This window comes from Fukomys damarensis, unplaced genomic scaffold (assembly GCF_012274545.1).
Source record: "Fukomys damarensis isolate Sample0158 unplaced genomic scaffold, DMR_v1.0_HiC HiC_scaffold_10, whole genome shotgun sequence".
In the NCBI taxonomy this organism is placed as follows: Eukaryota; Metazoa; Chordata; class Mammalia; order Rodentia; family Bathyergidae; genus Fukomys; species Fukomys damarensis.
Genome location: NW_022900922.1, coordinates 9,211,028 through 9,234,503, shown reverse-complemented (window position 1 = coordinate 9,234,503; position 23,476 = coordinate 9,211,028). Strand labels below are relative to the sequence as shown.

Below are 23,476 nucleotides of genomic sequence, written 5' to 3'. Positions count from 1 at the left end.
TATCTGTGCTTTTCTGAACATAGCTATCTATCACTCTTGTCAAATATTCTTGTCCTTTTTCAGTAATAATTTTTTGTTATTATGCTGTTGTTTTACTAAAATCTGTCTCTTGTCTCTGGTTCTAATATATATATATGTATTTATAATACAGTATCTCACACTTATTTTCAGCACATATTTACCATTTTATCTTCACAAAATATGCTGTACTTTGGATCTTAGGTCTCCCCTAATGGTCCATGTGATAGAGGCTTGGTTCTCAGCCTCATACTATTGGGCGGCGCTGAAACCTTTAAGAGGTGGGGCCCAGTAGAAAGTCTTCAGGTTACTGGGGTCTTGTCCTTGCTGGAGAAAAATGGGATGTCAATCCCCCCTCTCTTTCACTTCCTGGTCATAAAGTGAGCAGTTCTGCTCCCCAAAACGCCCCCATCGTGATGTGCGACCTAGCCGCGGGCAGCAGGGCCGACCCGTCATGATTTGATGTCTCTGAAATTGTGAGGCAGATCTTGAATACTTGTTACAGTCAGGTCAAGTTGCCTACTACAGAAAATGTTAACATAATCTAACCTTTGCTGACAGAAGTGAGAATCATAAAGTGCTGATTACTTATGCTAGTTAGGAAGCATTCAGATAAGCTGCCTATTTTAAGTAGGGGTTTAAATGACTCCATTTAAAAGAAAACTTCACTTTAGTAATTCTCTTTTTAAATCTGCCTTTAAATTGTTCCATTCTCAACAGTAAAATAGACAAATGGCTCTTAATAAAATGATAGAAATTTATTATCTTGCTCAGAGAGGAAATAAGATTCCATATGTGATGGTCTAGGATATTACGACCAATTTTAGAAATTTGGTTCATGTTACCTTTTTATTTAAACATAGATTCAAACTCAAGCAAATTTACAGTCAGAGAAATTGAGTAATTCAAATATGTTATAAGCAATCACAGTCTTATTTTTATCACCCTTCTAATTTTTACTAATCTATTATGCATAATATCATTACATTTTATGTCTTCATTTTTATACACATTTCCTTATATCAGCGTCACTTTCATACTTTTTATAAGAATAAAGCATTATGTAAGTTTAACTGTTTAAATTGTGTAACACTTACTTGATTCTATTCTGTTGGGTTGTGTTGTTAATAATAGTAGTACAAAAAAGCATTACTTAATGACTGCACCGTAGATGATACGTTAAAAGCAACTTTTAACAAAGAAGTGAACAAGCTTCGTTTGTTATATTGGAATACCTAGCCTTTAGAATTCGATAGATTTAGGTTTCTTCAATCTGTATGACTTTAGTCCAAAGAAAAATATATCTTTGTTTTTGTTTCTTTTACCTTCCACACCATCCTCTGCAAAAATGAAGGTAATAATAACTGACCTTGGGCCTGTCACTAAGTTTGGCACATAGTAGATGTTCAAGAAAAGAGGGAAGACTGTTCCTGGGAACTACTCCTAAAATTGATTTCTTTACATCTTTAAAAATACATTTATATTATGTTTCACACACTGTCAGATGGTTCTCTAAGATAATTAAACATTCAGCACCACCATAAAATGCTAAGTGTTCATTTGATATACTCCAAATCCCTACCACTCTTGCCTTTCTTTTTTTTTTTAAGTTTTTTTTTTCGCTATGCTTTGAATGCAGCAGTGCTGAAGTTGCTATTACACCCACCCCAGGTTACAACTGGCATGAAGGAGGCACCGTCTTTTCAACAAGCATCAGCAGAGCTCTGTGAGGCTCCCACATCCAGGCCAGCCAGTGTGAAGGAATATGAGTGTTTGTACACTTCTTCTGCATGTCTATTTCCTGTGAGACTAGTCATTTTGATATTTTAATCATATCAGTGGGGCTGATCAAGATGTAGCCTTCTGGGAAACACATGTAAATAGGTAATACTGTAATATGAATTATAATAATGTATTCACAAAATGTTATGCGTTATGTGTGTTAGCCACGTTCTCATTGCTGGGAAAGAAATACTGCACACCAAAAACTTAAAAGAGGAGAAGTGTATTTTAGCTCACAGTTTCAGAGGGCTCAGTCCATTGTTGGTTGGCTCCAAGGCAGAAGCAACATCTTGGATGGACATGGTAAAGGAAAGCTATTCACAGTATGGCAGCCAAGAAGCAGAGAGAGATAGGAGGAGCTGCAGATAAGAATACACCCTTTCACATCACAGCCCTCATGGTCTGCCTCCAACCAGGCCCCACCTGCTAAGAGCACATTCAGCTGCTGAATTCACCAAGGGATACATCCACTGATGAATGAGCACATCTGTAATCTAGTCATCTTTTATAAACATAAGACTGGAGGGGGCATTTTGTATCTAAAGTATAACAGTGTGTTTCTACCATAGAAAGTGACTATTCAGAATTTGCTTCTGAATTAAAAAAAAAAACTAAATGAATACCAGTTTACCAATTAGAGAAGAGCACAAAACAAAAAGGTGCAGTCTACCAGAGAAAAAAGAAAGTCAAGTGTGGAGCTCAGCTGAGATTTGCACATGTGGCAGTAAACATGCAAAGTGAATTGTCATTTGTGGAATAGGGAGAGAAAGTAAGTTGCAGCTAGTCACACATATGTAAATACCGCATAGTTTCTCTGGTGTGAAAAATTATAATAGTAAGATCCTAATGAGATAAATAACAATGTGAAATAGGTAGAAAAGGGCTAAAGGTGTAGGGAAAGTGGGAAGGGAGGGGAAAGGGAATAAGGGAAAAGAAAAAAATATGAGAGAATGAAAAAATGGAAATAAAGTGTTTGTACATGGGGAGGGAGGAGGGGGTGAAGGGAGGGCAGGGACAAGGGGAAAAACTGAGAACCAATACCTGTCATATAAAGGTACAAGATCCCAGTAATGAATGTAACTGTACTATATACCTAAAATGTACCAATAAACTCAATAATAAAAAACAAGAAGCTGGTAAATATATGATGGGCAGTAGGCAAAACCTTTTATGCAGATTTGTTCTTACAACTTTCAGAACAACCTTATTTTAGAGGAAATAGAAATAAAGCATCATATAAGGGGACAGATGTTCAGGGTCATGCGGCAAGATCTGTGTTCAAAGCCAGGTTTTCCAGCTCAAGTGCACCTTTTCTTCACTCAAAGATGCAGTTAAATTGGAAGCATCTTAGGTATCGTCTCATTTATTTGGGCTTAACTAACTTTGCTGGTTGAAGATGAATCATTGGCATTTTGTTCTCTGTGGTCTCAAATTTTATTAAGAGCTCTGATACAAAGCTATCTGAACTTTCCTCCAAGTCTTTGAAAAGTAAATGTTTCCCTTCTGTAGAAAGCTGTTCGTTCCTCATATTCCATTTCTGTCTTCACACTGCAGGTTTTCATTTACTTGGTATCTTCCTCCACGAATGCATCCCTGCAATGGTCCACTTTTTGCTCTTACATAGGGTGGACAGAGTGCCTTTCAACTTACTCAGAGTTTTTTGTTCACTCTTAGTATCATCTTTCTTAGACCTTCAGCAAGAGGGCTGAGTATATGTCATTGACCCTTCTACAGTGTGGCACATAGAGGGAAGAAGTCAGAGCCCTGAAGATGGCCTTCAGGAGAACTTTGTCCTAGCATGTTGGATAATTGCAGTTTGTTCATGTTCAGCTTTCTGCACCAGCCTGTGTTACACACGGAGTGTGGCTGATTTAATCCCCTTTCTGGTCCCTCAAGGAAAAAGCCTCAGTGTCAGCAGAGAAGTGCTCCACCCCGAGCAGTGCAATATCACTGTTGACTCTGATATTCTTGGTTCCTTGTTGGAAAAGAGCCCCGAGGACTCTCCTTCCTCTACTAAAATCTCTTCCAAATTGTGAACTAATTAGCAAATGTTCTCACCAAAGGGTCAAATAGTTTATGTAGAATAAGTCCTCTGTACCCATGGGATCCACATTTGTGGTTTCAAACAATGGGGATCCAAAATATTATATTTGAAAACAGAAAATTGTATCTACTCTGAACAAGTACAAGCTAATTTTAGTTATTCTCTAGGCAATATAATGTAATAATTATTTGCCTTGTGTTAGTTACAAGTGAGCTACAGATGATCTGAACTATATGGAAGGGTAAGTGTTTGTTATATGCAAATGCTACAGCATTTTTATGAGGGATTTGTGTATCAGAGGATTTTTGACATCCCCAGGGTCTTGGGACCAATCCCTTGAGTATGTTTAGGGACTGCTATATGTGTATTTTAGACTGTGTGGGTCATACTGTCTCTGTCACAACTACTCATCTCTGTCATTGTAACGTGAAAGAAGTCAAGAGACCATATGTAAAGGCTGTGGCTGTGTTCCAATAAGCATTCATTTATAGACTATAATTTGAAATTCAAATAATATGCATAATTCTTTAAATTTGTTTCATAATTTAAAGATTTAAAACCACTCTTCACTCACAGGCTACCAGAAACAGGGAATGCATTTTGAGGTTGTGTCCCCCTGGTCTGGACAGTGCCCAGCAGCTTTACCTAGTCCCTGGTTCCTACAGTATCTACCTACACGTGCCGATCTTCCATTTTCCCTGCATTCACGCAGTCCTCTCTCCTGTGTTCTGTGACGAGGGAAGGTATGTAGTGTAGGTCCTACTAGCAAGCTGCTATCTAATCTAGAAGCTATCTAATCTAAATCCCCCCCTGAAAAATTTCTTCTTTAACCTTTTTCTGTTTATGGAAATTCTCTAATTGAACTAAATCAAACAACTTACTAGTGTTCACTTTTTTGAATGAATGTATTGGAACTTCATTCAAATGATTTTTCAGATTTTTCATTTTACTTTTTCTTCTTGAGATTGTGTTGCAAACAAGAAGATAACATTGGCAACTAAATTAGAGGCTTGACAAAAGTGTGAATTGAGACCAAAAAAAAAAAAAATAGATGCCAGTGCCTACATTTGTAGTTGCTGTTCATTTATTCATTTACTCAGCAAATATTTATCCATGCCAAGCACTACATTCCAGAGTGAGATCTCACTTTTTATTCATCTTGACATATAGAAAGGAGCAGAATATCGTCTTTTCTTTTAGAAAAAGAAAGAGGAGAGAACCCATGAGCTAGGTCTTCCCGTAATTCTCTTGGTATGTCACTCATGTTGTAGACCACAAGTAACCATGGGAACAAGTATGTGATACGTGTTATACATGATACAGTGAAGCAGCATGTTCTGTAGAGTGCAGAACTGCAGACCAGTTGCTTTACTACCCTGATCCTTGCAATTCTCAGTGTGACAACTACTAATATTAATGGCTTTCTTGTGAGACTAAATGAAATTTCATATGCACACATAGTGTGATGCACATAAGCCCCCAAATAATCTATAGCAGAGGATAAATTTTGGTGTGTTTTTTTTAATCTTGGGAGCAATTGTAACAGTCTGAGAGAAGGACTCAGTGCTGCAAAGCCCAGTCTCCTGGGACAGATTCCCTACGTACTGTCCCTCCCACCTGCAAGAAGAAAACCAGCATGGAAGTAAACTTACTGAGGCCCCAGTGAAGCTGTGGATTATAACTGGAGAAAGGAAAGCTAGCAACAAAAATAGACAGTCCTTCTGCCCGCATCATCTTCCCACACACTGGGATACACTGTGTCCCTGCAACATTCTACGCATTTCCCATAGCACAGGGAAGCCCCCACCTTAGAAAGATGCTGAACATTGCAAACTGTGGGTGTCATAAATCCTGCTGGCAGGGACATGCAGATCCCATCCCGGGAGATCAGGGAGGAGCAGAGACTCAATGGAGCTGGATCAGAATGGGCACTTTGCTGTTTCCCTAAACACCAGAATTATCTGAGACACCATGTAATTCTACCCAACACTCATTGTGCCCATAAAGGCAAAAGAGGGCCTCTGTTGAGGTTTTGGACTGTGCCAAGTGCCAGTGGTTGGAAATCAGAGCTCTTGAGTCAGGATCAAGGGACAGCTAAAAGTGAGTACAAAGGAACAGAAAGAGTCACCTGGGGCAGAGGGCTTCTGGTTTTGTACTGGGCAGAAGACCTCTGAAAGGTGCAGGGAGACAACAGTGGGATTTGCCCTATAGCAAGGGAAGTAGGAGGTCACTGGAGGAAGTCCACTGAGAACCAAGTTGTTGGGCAACTACTTTCTATGACATCGTCTTCTAATCAAATTGATTGAAGAGGTCAGATCTTGGTACAGAGATAGAAGTGTGCATTTGGCCATAACCAAAGCATGCCTTTCAGCCAAGAGGCAAGTCCAGAGAGACTGACAGTTCTCACCACTCCCAGGCAGGCAGTTAAACAGTCCACAGGGAGGAAATCAGCTTGGCTGCCTGCAAGCAGACAGTGACAACAGCATACAGGAAACTGTGGACACTCCAGCTGCTTATAAGTGGGTCCAACCCAATTAAACTAAATAGGTTGGAGTGGTAGAAAATACATCTTGACAAATAAAGCTAAGATTACATCAGTGGAAAACAGAATCTAACTAAAGAGGTCTTCTTACCATTGACAAAGTCTTTTCACTTTATTTGACCTCAGTGTTTAATGCACACACACAAACACACACATGCATACAAAAAACAGGAACATGAAAAAGCAAGGCAATAAAATGCCTCCAGAGACTCTCCTCTCCCAAAGCAGATCCAAGAGCCCCCAGTGGAGAGATCAAACATCAAATAGCTGAGCTGTATGAAATGATTAAATAGGAAGCAAATAAATTCAGTGAGCCCAAATACAATACAACCAAAGAGATACTGGAATTCATAAACAATTCGATTGGTGCAGCTAAAGAAGAGTCAAGTAAAAAATTGGGAGATGACCAAAAGCATTCTAAATATGAATAACAATTTCTCCATAGAAATTTAGTCCATGAGAAGGTTCCAAACAGAAATCCCAAAGAGTTCTATTGAATATTTTAGCAGAACTGATATATATATAAACAGAGTGTCAGACTCTGAGGACATATAGGAAGTACAGGACAATATACTCGGAGATACCTTAAAAACAGTGGTAGATAGAGCAAAGAAAAGTGACTGATCCATTGAGTGCTGGATGATGAAAAGACTAACTAAAGATCCACTGGAGTTAGAGAAACATTAGAGGAAAGCACACACGGAATAAAAAAATCTGTTTGAGAAATCATAGTTTAAATCTTGCCAAATGTGGGGAAAGAACTCAACAGCGGGGTAAACAAGGCTTATAGAACCCCAAATAATTATGAGAGAAGAAACTCCCACATCATAGTCAAAATCCAAGAATAGTATCTTAAAACTCTGTGAGAGAAAAGAAATTATTTATAAATGTAAGCCTATTAGGATTACGGTAGAATTTTTACCACAGATATTGAAGGCCAAGAAACTTTGGAGTGAAGTGTTTCAAGCTGCCCACCAACACACACACACACACACACACACACACACACACACACACACACACACACACACACACACACACACACACACACACACACACACACACTTTCAACTCAGACTAATATATTCTGCAAAAGTATCTTTCAAAATCCATGGAAAAATAGAAACATTCTGTGACAAAGAACACCTTAAGAAATCCAAGACCGTTAAATCAGCCTTCAAAAAAGTTCTTAAGGATAATACTAAACACAATGAAGCCAAGAAGTACAGCGGTATGAATGCATTGTGTGGTATGAGCAGTTAAACAAAAAGGGAAAAATAAGGGAATCTCAGAAAAACAGTGCAATGACAGGTATAAGTCAGTACCTTTTATTAATAATTAGCAAGTAAATGACTTCAACACCCCAAACAATAACCTAGATTAGCAGATAAGGTTAAAAAGCATAACCTATTGGTTTGATACATTCAAGAGATACACCTAATCTATGAAAAGAAATTCATACACTAAAAAATAAAAAGATGAAAAACAATATTCCATGTTCCACAACTCTGAAAGTGAACAGGAAAAGCAATCTTATTCTCAAAGTGGACTTCAACAAAATAGACCAGAAGAAGGTTACTACATATTCATTAAGGGAACAATTCAACACAAAGTGATAACAGCTGTAAATACATATGCACATCAAATACCAGTGCACCCAACTTCATAAAACAAAGCCTACTGGACATAAAATATCAGACAAATGTAAATATAATCTAGTGGGGACCTTTACAGTCCACTTTCACAAACTGATCCAGTAGACAAAAAATCAACAAAACATATGATCTGAACCACACCTTTGAACAAATGGATTTAGTAGATATGTACAGAGTGTTCTATCCTACTACATACAACAGAGTATACATTCTTCTCAGAAGCAAGGGAATTTTCTTCTACATAGACCACATATTGGCTTGTTTAAATAAATATAAAGCAATATAAATTATTCCATGTATACTATGCAGTCATAGGGCACTTGAACTAAAAATCAGCCACTAAAGAAACCACAGAAATTTTACAGACACCTGGGTATCAAACCTGAATATTTAGTGATCACAGATAAAAATCAAGGAAGAAATTAGACCATTTCTAGAAACAAAAATTAATACCATTACAACACACCAGACATGCACACAGGAAAGAACTTTCTGAACAGAACCTTAATTGTGCAAGAAATAGCATCAAGAATCAACAAATGGGATTATATCAAATTAAAAAGCTTCTGCATAGCAAAGGAAACAACCAACAGAGTGAAGAGACAACCTACAGAATTCGAAAAAATTCTTTACTATTATTTACTACTGCTCTGACAGAGGACTACTTGAAAATTTCCAAATAACTCAAAAAAATCAGACCTTACAAAATAAAAAAACCTCAATCAACAATTGGACATCTGAAATGAACAGACACTTCTCAGGAATACAGATGGGCAATAAATACATGAAAAAGATGCTCAACATCTGTAGCCATCATAGATTTGCAAGTCAAAACAACATTAAGATTCCATCTTACTCCATCTTACTCCAGAAAGAATGGCTAGCATGAGAACTCAAATACCAAATACTGGCAAGGCTGGGGAAAAGGTACTCTTCTGCACTGTGGATAGGAATGTGAAGGGGTTCAACGAATATAGAAATAGGAAGAAGAGGGCTAAAGGTGAGGGGAAGTGGGAAGGGTAGGGGAAAGGAAATAAGGGGGAAAATATGAGAAAAGAAAAAACTGGAAACAAAGTCTTTGTAAATAGGGAGGGGGAAGGGGTGAAGGGAGGGCAGGGGTATGGGGAAAAATGAGAACCAAGACCTGTCACGTAGAGGTACAGGATCCCAATGATGAATGTAACTGTACTGTATACTCAAAAAGCACCAATAAACTCAATGAAAAAAATCAGTATGAAGATTCCTCAAAAGAAAAAAAAAATCCTAGAAATTCCATTTGACTCAACGACTCCACTTTACATGTCTTCCTAAAACAGTTAGACATCATACCACAGTAATAGGTGCATACCTGTGTTTATAGCAGCACAAACCATAATAGCTAAATCTTGGAAGCAGCCCATATATCCATCAATAGATGATAAAGAAAATATGCTATCTATACATAATGGAATGCTACTGTATCATACAGAGGGATACATATGAATCATCTGTAGGAAAATAGATGCATCTAGAGGCCATTATGTTAAATAAATAGATCAGACACACAAGCTTAAATATTGAATTATGTCTCTTATATGAGGAAACCAAGATTTCTCTAAATAATTTTTTAAAAGACAATAGGAAGCATACATCTTTTCCAAAGGGGTTCAAGAGACAATGACTGAATAAAAACTAAAGAGCTTCAGATGAACATAAATATTATGTACTGAAAACATACTAAAATTTTTTTTCATTGAGTTTTTGGTACATTTTAGGTATACACTACAGTTACATTCATTGTTGGGATCTTGTACCTTTACATGACAGAGCTTGGTTCTCATTTTTCCCCCATTCCCCTGCCCTCCCTTCACCCTCTCTACCCTTCCCTATTTACAAAAGCTTTGTTTCCATGTTTTCATTTTCTCATATTTTTTCTTTGCCCTTATTTCCTTTCCCCTACCCTTGCCACTCCCTCTACACCTTTAGCCCTTTTCTTCCTGCTTCACACTGTCAATTATGTAATTTGGATCTTATTTACAGTTTTAGTTTTTCACACAAGAGAAACTATTCCGTACTTACACATGTGTGTCTTATTTATTTCACTTAAGAATATGGCCTCAATATGCATCCATTTTCCAATGAATGACTCTAGTTTCTCATTCTTTATGGCTGAGTAGTACTCCATTTTATAGAAAAACCCTATCTTCTTTATCCAGTCTCCAACTGGGCAGTTGCGCTGTTGCCAAGTGTTAGCTGTTACAAACTGTGCCTCTGTAAACATGGGTGCGCATATATCACTGTGGGAAATTTTTTTAAAGTTTGGGTTTTTTTGTATGACATTTCTTATGAATGTATTTCTGGTCTTTCAGAAACATTACATCAATTTACTAACAGATTTACGTCTCAATTATTACTTAACATTTCCTGACTAAAGTGTGTGTTCCCTCGGTTGTTCTTCGCATTGTGTGCAAAACACAATGTGTAAATTAAGGTCCTTTAATTGATTGCTTGTTAAACATCTAGGATGATGTTGATAATGATCATTGGTGCTACAGATTCTAATTATATCCTTGCGCAAGTGATATAAAATAATATTTACTGACTGGTTTTGCCACCTTTTTATGTTTCTTTTTAGATATGAACAGTGATGGCGCCCATTTCCCTTCCAAGTTCTTTGGTAGACTGTGGATTGAATGAATCTCCATCTCCGTCCCCGTCGTGCTGTGCGACACCAAGACTTCTTACTAGTAGGTATATTTTATTAACTCTATTTACATAGACACACTGAGACTTTCAACAAAGAATAATACCTTTATAATTACAATTATGCAAACGGTGTGCATTCATGTTCCTGACTCTGAAATGCGGGTGAACTTCATGTTTCTGTATCAATCATAAGATGAAGAAATGAGCTAAAATATATTTTGCATAAAAGTATATACTAATGAAACGGTACATATGGTCTAGATAGAATTTAGAAGTGTATAATTTTACCTTTCTTTTAACCGTATTAGAAGTCACTAGAAACTTTCAATTTCTTCTAGTTCTTTAGTATCGTATAAGTTTAGCATCAATGGAAGCCTAAATAACTTTTACCTAGTTTAATACTTTGAAATATTTTTATTTCATTGTAATTTTACTGGCAGGTTATGTGATACGTTTCCATTCACACATGTATCATATTGATAACTGATGTATATTTATGGTGTCATGGGAATGGGAACTGTACCTAGAAGATTGTAATTTAATTCCAACTTCAACATTTTTCATATGATTAGTCCTGGATCAGAGGCTTCAGTTTACTCCTGTGAAAAGTCAGAGGAATAATTTCTGCTTTATCCTATTTTGTAAGATTACTCTGAAGGTCAAATGAAGATGTGTTTCAAATTACTGACCAACAGGCAATGAAGCTAGCTTTCAAGTTCTTTTCTACACATTAGATGTGATTTTTATTCAAGGAACAATAAGCGAACTATTGCATGAATAAAATGCTTGCATACAGATGAAAAAACCTTAACAGATGACATATATTCACTTACCGATATTGTAGTTTTGTGCTTACATATGCAGGATCTATGATCAAACTTCCTAAGGTGGCACGTCCGTTCTATAACTTAACTTTGCAAAATGCCCTACCTCTTTGGGCCTTAGCTTTCTCATATGTAAAATGAGGTGAGTAATAATAGATCTTATAGAATATCCCAGTGTGCATTAATATAGTCAAGTGGTTAGCTGCATTATGCTGGTCTTCATAAGTTAGACAGTTCCCTGGGGAATGTGGGATTATTATGATGAGCATATTTTAGAATCAGAAAGCTCTTGGTTCAAAGCTATTTATTAATTAATTATGGCAGCTAGAATTCTTATTCAACCTTTTGAAGTATCCATTTCTGAGAAAGAAGGTGGAAATAATTATGATATAGTCCATACTGCTTTTGTTCAGAGGATTTAACCAAACTCTGGGAAGGAATAGTAGTTGTCACCTTCACTGGGAATGGTAAAAATGCAATTATTAGGTAATGTGATTTTCAAGTAACATAAGTCAGAGATCCACTGATTTGCAATTGTTCTTGTCATGTGTTATAATTAAGGAACTTTTAGGAATATGCCCAATTATAGATTACTTTTGTGAGGTTTAGAATTTTTTAAAAAAGAGATGAACAAATAACTCAAGCTGAAAATGCAAATATAACTTGAATCTGGCATTCTCTAAAAAAACAAAAATGACAAAAATCTATTGTCTTTTTAAAATCCATCGGGGAAGATCAGATCTGTGCTTAATTTGTTCTGAAGTTTATGCTGTTACCATGTTTAAAATGACTTTCCCTTTTCAAGAGAGAAAGGAATAACCTAGAGAGAAGGTGGAAATTGCAGACTATGTACCACAGAATGATGGAGAGTTAGGGCTTGGATTTTAATTCACCTTATCATATGTTCAACATTAGAGTCTAGACTTATCATATTATGAACCAACTTAAGGCATTGTCTTTTGGATTTGTATTGGACAAAACTCGCTGTTTGTAATTGGTGGGTGGCATTCTTCCAAATGAGTCACGATCTTTTCCCAAGGTGGGAAGCCCTGATAACTGGAGGCAGCACTTGGAGCCAAGAGCATAGATATGGGCTTTGTGTCCCTCTCTCCGGGCCAGTGATGCCTGGTGGACACATCTCACCCAGGACAGAAAGCCAAGTCTTGTCCCCTCACATGTTGGTAATAAACCAGTTTTGAGCATGCAGGACTTGGCGATGTGCACCTAAGTAAGAACCTATGCACCATGGACAGGGGTGCAGGCCTGGGCTGTCCGTGGGGGTGAGGGGGCAGGGCAGACATATTTCTGGTCTTGTTTTTCCAGGATCTGCCCCACTTTATACTTCTACTCTCTCACTGTTGCCAACATCATATTTTAAAGTCTCACATTAGGACCGGAATATAATAAAAAGAAAGCCATGTGCTTGGAATGTCAGCCCTACTAAAAGACAGATTCTCTTGGATTCTTACTTTAAGGGGTTTTGGTATTGTTTCCATTTTCAGAGTTTTGTCAACCACTGTATATTTGTGGCACATGCCTGAAAAACTATTTCTACTTTAGAATCTTCTTCCACCACAAATTGGTGAAGTTAGATATCAGTCTAACATTTCCTGGAACACTACAGAAGAATGAAGTATTTCATTCAGTATCCTAGGGTCAGAGTGTGATGGAGACATGGGGTCTTCCTATCTGAAGTCTGATATAAACTGGAGATAGAAGACAGGTGAAATCTACATCGGTGTGATTGTCAGAATTGATGCACCTGATTAGCACATAATTGTAAGCATGAGTGTCAAAAGGGGAGAGAAATAACCCTGGTAACAGGATGTATGGCAGGGCAAGCCAAAGATGAGTTCCTTAATAACGTGAGTTCCTGCTGAATAGTGCCTAGCATAGAACCAGTGAGCTATAGACACCCCAGGACGGTGTGTGAGACCCTCTCTCCTGTGTCTGCTGCAGACTGCCTCTGCTAGCCAAGGTCAAGCTAGAAGAAGCTCGGCCTTTGTGTATTTCATGACCCCAAGAGCGTGACTATGCTTACTAATCATCCATCAAACTCTCGTTCTCCTTCCAAACTGAGTTCACAGGCTTTGTCATCTCTGCAGATGTCCTCAGTCTTCCTCTTACGTCTGGCTCTTCTCTCCTTTTATCACTACCATCCTGTTTGCCCAGCTCTATGATAGACCTAGACCACACGCGCTTGTCTTACATGATTGACGTGCGAGACCATCTGCCCCACTCCACTTTCAGCTTGCTGAGGGCAGTCCAGTCTTATTCATTTTTGTTTTTCCCATGTCTATCTTTCAACAAATAGTTACTAATGAAATTACTGAAATGATTAATAACATCCTTATCCTTCGATTGAACAAGAAATAATTCATTTGCCATGATAAAAAGATTCCTAGGAAATGTCAGTCAGTATGGATATTGTCGTATAATTGCTTTAATACAAATCTGTAAAAAACATAACTAAAAAAATGAAAAGTGGTAACTTGTGAGCTACCACAATGTTTATGTCATTTTAAAATTTTAGCAAAATATAACAAGAGCTTTGAAGGTCTATAACAGATTCTGCTACCTTAGTAATATGTCATTAAGAAGAGTATGTTTAGAAATAGCATTTCAGCAATGATAAAAAATAATCTGTCCAGGCCTGGTGGCGCATGCCTATAATCCCAGCACTCTGGAGGCAGAGGCAGGAGGATCGCCGCAAGTTCAGGGTCAGCTTGGGCTACATAGTGAGTTCAGGGTCAGCCTGAACTGCAAAGTGAGAGTCTGTCTTTAAAAATAAAAAAAAAGGAATTTTCTGACCTCTTGTTGGCTGAGAGTAGAATGACTTCCTCCATACGAATTAAAAAGAAAAGGACTGTGGTTCCACCATCTGCCTTGCAAGTCCAAGGACCCAAATTCGATCCCTAGTACAAAAAAAAAAGGAAATGAAATAGAAAAAAAAGAATAGAGAATATAATTAAGATTTTTATTATAATAACTATTTTACTTATTGTAATATCCTTTGTTCAGTATTCCACACCTGACTTCATCATAAGCTATAAGTACATGTATCGAAGTATATATTTATGTTTATATACATATATACTAAATATAAAGCATATGAATACTTTAAATGAATATTTAAAATATATATATATACAAGGAAGATCCTCATTAATCTGTTTTGGTTAAGGTGGAAAATGTTTGTGTTAAAGGTAATTAAAGACTTGTCTAGGTTTGAAGTGTTTATTTAGAAATTCAGTAAGAAGTAACAAAACCAAAAGGAAAGAAAACCCCCTCTATGTAGATGAGTAGCTGACTGTCATTCAGAGGGCTTAAAATTGTTTCAGTATGCATTCTTGAATTGTACCTTTGTGTAATGTGAGCCAGAAAAGCTACTAAATCCACTCAAATAGTGTCTAAAGGCTGGACCCTCTTCCTACTTGCTTCCAAGTTGCATGTGTATCTTTCTGTCTACACTGAGGTCAGTATGCACTGATGAAGAAGTTATATAACACAAATTATCAGAATGTGTAATTTATATTGTGTAATAGGAAAAAATGTCTAAAGGTGTAAGGGAAGTGGGAGGGGTAGGGAAAAGCTTAGAAGGGAAAAAAAAGAGAAAAGGAAAAAAAATGGAAACAAAGTCTTTGTGAATAGGGAGGGGTGGAGGGGATGAAGGGAGGGCAGGGGACTGGGGAAAAAATAAAAACAGAGATACATCCTGTAAAGGTACAAGATTTCAGTGATTGAATATAAGTGTATCATATACCTAAAATGTACCTGAAACTAGCAGCCCCTTGAGGGCTGTGCTGAGTAGGGTGAAGCACACTTACACAGAAAAGGTGGTCATCTTCCTTAGCTCCCATACTCTTACTACCTGTGAATTCAAAAGAGTCTGATTATGTTACCCATACTTTTGTATTTAGCTGGCCTCTAAGCCAAACTAAACCTTACGTCTGAATTCTGTGTTAGGGGTTGTTCAGACTACCTTTAAAACTGTGTTCTTTGCCTTGCTACCATTTGGCCCTGTGCTTTTACTGTAAACATTGCAATAAGATGTTTCATGCTCTGTCTGAATCTAGCGTTACTTACTCTCCCATGTTATCCCCCTTGACATCGGCCTACCTATCACATGTTTGAGTATTTTGCTCTCTGGGTGAATGTCTCCCATAATCACACTCTCATTGCCTTGAATTTGAAGCCAGACACTTTTTCAGTGGGAATGAGAAACCCTACAATATCTAGTTATAAGAAATACTGCTAATTCTTATCCAGCCACCACCTGTCATACACTGAACATAGGATCTTGGGCTGCACCCTGAACGGACACCTTAAGCTCTTTAGTGTTATTGGGCTGTTGAACTACTCTGTATCCTCTGAGCCTGAAAAACTTTTCTCCTCTTTTCTGCCTAGGAAATGTCTTCAGCATGCCAACCAGAAGTTACTGCCCCATGAAAGAATTCTAAATAATCTAAGTCAGCTCCTTTGCTTCATTAAGTTATCTAGTATATAAAACTGAGATCATTCCCTGTGTATGTGTTTATTCTCTTGTCCTCATTTTTACTGTAAGTTCCCTGAATATGTATTAGTCAACCTTCTTTGTAACCATGTATAGAGGCCATCATGGTGTGGGGTCCCTAAGGGCCTCATTAAGTATAGATGTGCTGTATTGTCCCCAGAACCATCTCAGCCACCTATCAGTCCTCCTCCACCAGTGTGGCTTTCCTTGTGTCTTTAGCCCACTCTTCCAGTGATACAGACTCTGCTAATTCATAACGTGTAACATCAAGCTATTTTCACATCAGCCATCTCTCATCTTTTTTCTTTAACTTCCTTCCTTATGTCTTTGAGTTTTATAACCCTGAAAAAGTTATGATAGCAAAGCAATCAGCCTCTATTATTTACAGTCTATAGAAAGCTGTTAATAACTAGTAGGCACTCCAGGCCTGGGTTATAATCATATAACATGTTCTTAACATATTATTTATATGTCTACAGAGAGTGTTCCTACAGTCTGTTTCCTAAAGGAACTTCTACTGCGCCGTTGAATACTTAAATAATGGTGTTTAAGAGTGAATCTTTAGCTTCAGTTTAACCATGCCCATGTAAACACAGTGTCTCTAATTGCTTCATTAAAGAGTCAAAACTGTTTAATTGGATGCCACCAATGTACAGTCCGACATGACATCAAAATCATGGTAGATGCTATCTCACTTTGGAACTTCAAATTCTGAGGCGCTGATTTTTAAAATAAAAGATATCCCTCACAGGATCTTGGGTAATATTAGGAAGAATTTCAGAAGCTTCACAGTGATTAGTTACCTGAAAAATACAGTAAGACATTATAGTTAGTTGAGGGAAGTTGGCAAGTGTTTCTTATGTCTAAAACAATTAAATTGTTACATTTCATTAGGTGGTGAGGAGAACATGTAACTATTATAGAAATATACCACATTAATTTCATAATTCCAGACCTCTTTAACATTGGTATTAACACTGAACACCAATGACTGTGGTATGCCTTGTTCAAGACTTTCCCATTTTTGTCACTATGGGGCCCAGTTTTACACAAGTGATTGTGTCCAAATCAACCATTAAGGGAAAATAATACCTTAAATGGCCATAGCCTATTCATTCATTCTGAGATTGAGAGCTCTGCACTTTTTTGAAGTGAGCTTGACTGATGGATGGGCCCACTACATCCTACAGTACATGATACAAATGCTACTCTGTATGCAAAATCCTCTGGGGCAAAAGATTTATGTGCGCAAATCACATTAAAAAAATAATAAGATTTTATTTGGTAAAATAATTTAAAATATAGAAGCAAGTGAATTAGAAAATAAATCAATACTTTAATATTTTTCTCAGTTGATAACTTTTCAGTAACATTAGGAAATAAAATACTGTAAAGCTAATTTTGTTAAACCTTTCTTTAGTGCAGTGTAGAACGGAAATCTACACTTAGGTCGGCCCTATATCCGACACCCAAGCTGTCAGTACAACACCATGAAAAGTTTGTCTCTATCATCCAAACTTTCTGAAATGGAATGATTCAGTTTTAATGTACATTTTGGTTATTAGGGTTCTATTCAGATGAATTTTAAAAGAAGCAAAGGTAATTCCCCTGAAAAGATTTCCACAGACTCAAATATTTGTCTATAAAGACACTAGAAAAACAATGTTACAGGGAGTAAAATGGAAGAAACTGAAATTCATAATTTATATGGGCCAAACCAGTAACTGCTCTTGGACATTCCAACTAACCTTTTATTTATGTCATGTCATTAATATAACTACATCCTTATCATATGCATAGATGGAATCTTTATTATCCTGTAGAAATGCTTGCATCCTTGGAGACTCGCCTCCATCCTGAGAAAGATTTTATCTTCTTTATTACAGAGTGGATATGGGACAAGAAAGAGACCACTGAGAAATACATTCAGGTGCACATTCTCTTAGTTTATGTCATCCAAATGAACTTTATTCCTCTAAGAATAAACAGATCATCACATAAATGGCTTTGTCCAAATCAAGAAGGTGAGGTCAGCTCAGAGGTTACATAACATTCCTAAAGATTTTCTGGCAGTTAATTTAAAAAGATTAATCAGAATGACTCTAAAATAAACAATATTTGGGAAGATGAGAATGGCCATGAGAGACAAATCAAACAAACTCAAAGTATCTACCATGGTCCAAACAAAAAAAAAAAAAATGACATTTACATGGTTGCTGCTTTTCAATCTAAAATGTTTAAAGATTTATTTCAATAATCATGAAGAATTTCAACTTCTTAAGATTCACAGAATCTTTTGTTTTGTTTAGGATTTTTTTGTGGTTTTTTGTTTTGTTTTGTTTTTGTTTTTTACTATAAACAGTGACCTATTTCAAAGCAAGAATGGAAGGTTGTGGTGAAATTTTATTATTTTAATTCTAAAGAGAGGTGTAGCTAATGAACTGGAGGTTCTCTTTATTTCTGGCAACTCTGTTGAGAGCTAACCAGACATCTGATGAGAGGCTATTTGTGGGAAGCTAATTTAAACTGGAAACAAATAGTTGTGAAAAGTGAGGAAATCCTACTGGAAAAAAAAATGTGGCAAAATCACATCAAATAAGAGTGTTAGAGTAATTTACTATTCTCGGCACTCCAGCAGCTGTTTTAGCTAAAGCATTCCTCTTTTTCATGATCATTGCAACAAGGACAGGAAATAGTTCACAAAGCACACTGGCTTTCTTGTAACAGACTTCTGTAAAATTTTAATAGCCAAAAGGGATTTTTAGAAGCTCAGTTCTTAGCCATTTCAGAGATTCTTTAATGAGATAATGAATGTCTCTAACTTTAGAGACTTAGGAATTACCCTAGAAATAAAATAAAGAGAAGAAACAAAGTTTGACCTATGGCATTCATTAAAAGTATGTATTGAAATCAAACCTTAGGATTAATCTTACAAAATAATGAGATTTTAGCTAACTATTGAGAAAATTCAGAAATTTTATATTTTTTAAATTATCTAATTGATTGTCTCAAATCAAGAAATAGTAGGACTGGGTATTAATGGGAGTTGAATTGGCCAAAATGTAAACAAATCAGAAAGGACAAAGAAATTCTTACCCCACACATTTCAAAAAAAAGTGCAGAGCAAACCTGGAAAATATTTTAAAGCAGCCAATTACCTATATGCAGATTTATGTTTTTTTATTTTAATCCTCTCAAAAGATTTAAATGTGATGATTTTCATTTCCTTAGTGACACGGGGAAATAAATTCTTTATTCCTCTCAAAATATTATCTAAAGGGCTGGGGATTTGGCTCAGTGGTTCCACCGCCTGCCTCATAAGTACAAGGGCCTGAGTTCAATCCCTGGTAACAAACACACACACACAGACACACACATATATGTGTAATATATATATTATCTAAATATTCAAAACCATTTCCAGTCTGAGAGTAGCTTAATGGAACCATATATCCTAACCACTGCAACTAACTGTATTTTTTAGCTAACAAAATGCATTTTTACAATGGAATTTTTGCCTTTGTCTTGCTCCAGAGTCATTGAGAAAACACAATTACACAAAAAGCATATAAAAATACTTCCTAAAGGATACAAGCTCATCTTTGATTCTAAATTTTTATTTTGGACGGAAAAAAATAAAATGTTGTGCATTAGTTTTTTATTGATATTGCAACAAAGCACCACAAAGTCGGAGGCTAAAAATAGCAGAGAAGTTTCTTCTCAAGGTTCTGGAGAAGTCCACAACCAGGTTGTTGGCTGGGCTGCTTTCTCCTTGGATGATCCACAAGAGACGCTTTTTCTTGCTTCTTCTAGCACAGATGTTACTGGGCTGGTAGTTGTATCACTCCGATCTTTGCTTCCAACTTCATGTCCTCTTCTCTGTGGGAGTCAAATCTCCCTCTTAGGAGAAAGCATGAGAGTGGCGTGAAGGCTGCCCATATCATTCAAAACAATCTCTCCTGTTCAAGAATTGTACTTCAATCCCATCTGCAGAGACCCTTCTTCCATATGCAGTAACATTTACAGGTCCCAGGATTAGGACCCTGGCGTGGTCCTAGTAATCAGGACCATTATTGATCTCCACGATGCAATCTAATCTCATGCAGTTTAAAATCTGCATTTTGTAGGATAGCAGGGATCTGGGGTTAAAAAAAAAAATTAACTTTTGACCCACATTACTTTTATGCACATACTTCATTTGATCTGTTGTTGAAGCCACATGATAACGTTCTGTTTTTCTGCCCTAACTAAATGTGGAAATCAACTTTTAAATATTCCAATTTTTATTAGAATTTTATTTTATAACATTTGTCAACATATTTTGTTTAAATGGTTCTTGTGATATATGTTGAAAAAGTGAGTTATTTTCTGTTGGATGTTTTTAGAGTTTCACAATTGGGCGAACAATTCTTGATAGTTTCACTTTGTCTTCTCTGATAATTTTCATTCAGGCAATTTGTTAACATGGTAAAGAAATTAAGAGGATGAGCTGCTGTGATCTGGTCTTGTTTTGCAGCATTTCCAACTGAGAAAATGCTGTGTGTTGAAACATCATATAACCAAAGCACTGTTTTCATTCAAAGTATCTTTAAGTTTGATTCTGCAGCCTATCTGCAAGAGCAGCCCAAACTATAAATGTTAATGTGAATCTGGAGGTTATGTCATTGTATTTGTTATTATGTTAACCAGTTTAAATGAATTATAATGTCTAGCAAAATATCAGTTATTTTGGAATGAATTGTACTAGCAGTTTATCATAATAACAGGAGTAGCATAGGCACGTTAGGTCCTTAATTATACCTGCTAATGGAAAAGGAAAATGTAGGTATTAAAACGCATTTTATGTTTTGTATCAGAATTGTTCATCTTTACATTTCTGTTCCTTTTGACTCAAGCTCTTCTGTTTGTTTCCTTTCAAGAATTATTTCTACTTATGTTATTTACTTTTTTATCCTAAACTGTTCTCAAATACTATGAGACATTAATTTCCTAAGAGATATGAAGATTTGTCCTAGGAATACAAGCTAGAAGTGAATTTTAAAGAGCATTGTTTGACCAATTTTCATCGAAAAATGCTTGCAATTCACCGTTGAGTTTCAGGCCTGCCAGCACCATCAGACTTCCACGAGCTCTATGGATCTATAGGTTCACTGGCTAAAAAAAAAAAAAAAAAAAAAAAAAAAAAAAAAAAAAAAAAAAAAAAAAAAAAAAAAAAAAAAAAAAAAAAAAAAATAGCCCTAACACAATGTTCACAAAGAATACTTTCTCTTGGATCCAAATATCATTCCTTTCATTGATGGCCAATACGTAGGCGGTGTCTGGTTGCCATTTTATTTTCAATGAAACGTTCATAAAGTCTCTGTAGAAATTTACCAAAATAATATAAAGTTAAATTAACTAAGTCAAGCTCTTTGCTCTGAAATGACTGGAAAAGCTTATTCTCAGAAATCTACCATTTTATTTATATTATTGAATAGTCATGTTGTATCTCAAGATTATGACATCAATCCTTTGATAAAATTTTAAGATTACCCATTTTAAAAATGAACATTTGTGACCATCCTATCAAATAATGCTTAAAAATCACCCCTAGGGGCTACTTAAGCTATCTATAACCTTATTAAAACTTGTAAGGTCTCTGTCGCAATTTGCTTTCTTATTTCATAAAGCAGCTTAATAAAATTACCTGATGCAGTTAAAATTTTCTTTCTCAATAAATGTGATACATTATTTCTGAAAATGGCGGGTGTATTCTTTCTCAACACCACAGTACAGCAAGTACTCAGATAATATACATTTCCTTTATTTTGACTCTCACCTACTGGCTTTAGGTAAAAACTATTAGAATTTATCTTGAAGCAGTAATTTGAAAAATACCTTAGGTGCTGCTTATTCCCTCTGGAGAATGGTTTGCTTCAATCCATTTTCCATACAAGTCAGGATTGCCTTTGTGTCTGAGATGAGTGTCACACCTCCACTGGGGTGTAGAACATGGATATACACAGTTGAACAAGGAGCTTTCTCCTTGTCCAGGACTCCTTTGAGCTCCAGGATGCTGTCTCTTTGTCCTCATTTTCTCTGTCGCATATGAAGATAAAACTTGGATTTGTGGTAACCTAGAGGCCTCTCTGTATAGTTACAGCCTGATAGCTTTTCCTGGCTGATTCCACCTCTGTTTTACATCAGCTGTTGATTTCTTTTATTAGAAATGTATTTTACTATACTTCTTTAAACATTTTGCTTAAATGTTATTTGTGATGCAAAGTAGAGAGAAATATTCATTACTGGAATTTTTAAATTTCTAACCCTGGCTGAGGTTTGCACATTGACCCACTTGGGGCCTTAACTGGGCTCCTGCTTTATCAGCTACCCCCTACACCATCTGATATGGTCACTTCGAGCTGGTCTGCAGCTGACCTCCATCCACTCCGCCATTTCTACTTCCTTAGGAAAGTGAAAGGCCCAGGAGATGTGAGATGCAGTGTATCCCCACCCCCATCACGCTGCATAGCCAAGTTCACTTCCATGTGGCGGTGCCCCAGGCTGGTATGTGCACCCTGTTTACAGAGCCCTAAGTGGGGAATGGGACAAATGCTCTATGTCGTTTTGGTAATATTCTGTCTTCTCAATCTACCCCTCCATCCTTTGAACAATGCGGTAGAAGGAAACATTTGAACATGCACCTCTCACCATAACCTCCTCTCTTCTCTCTTCCCACCCTGTTCTCCTCTTTTCTTCCATTATTCATTCTCCCAGCACCCACAAAACAGCAGCTTTTCATAGATATCTACTTCTTCTGGATGCAAGCTTAATAATCCCCAAGGAAGCATTAGGACAAGGTCTCTCCTCAGCAGAGGACTCTGGGCCCTGAGTGCCCTGCCTAGTTAGCTCTTGATAAAATAAATGACAGCAAATAAATGCAGTAAGTTGTTCCTCTCAATATAAAATGCCTCATTCTCAAAATCTGTTACTCCAAAGATAATGAGGTGGGGTTTTTTTTCTCCCATTTTCTATCCTTGGGGCAAGAGAAGGGCTATGCTGTAACATAAAAGAGTAAAAGTAAAATTCATTGGTTTATTATTTTGTTGTTGTTTTTTGAGACAGGGTCTCACAATGTGGTTGAGACTGACCTGGAACCCACTATGTAGCCCAGGAGGGTCTCAGCGATCCTCCTGCCTCAGCCTCCCCAGTGCTGCGATTACAGGCATGTGCTACTGCACCCGGCTTAAAAATTCATTCATTTAATATTTGTAATCACATTATCTTGAAAAGATACATACATACATACACACACACACACACACACACATATAAATATATATAAATAAATGTGTGTGTATGTATATATATTTGTTTTAACTGATTTGTTTACTCCCCTCCCTTCTTACTATTTTTTTCTCATTAAATTTTTTG

General features: G+C 36.7%; 1 protein-coding gene across 1 annotated transcript in view; it reads left to right on the top strand.

The window, feature by feature from the left end:
* Nucleotides 1-23,476, top strand: part of Chrm3 (cholinergic receptor muscarinic 3) — a 441,472-nt gene that overhangs the window by 121,029 nt on the left and 296,967 nt on the right. Inside the window, exon 2 of the mRNA XM_010615730.2 lies at nt 10,656-10,767. The gene's annotated coding sequence lies outside the window, so the exon portion shown is untranslated. The remainder of the gene's footprint in view (nt 1-10,655; nt 10,768-23,476) is intronic.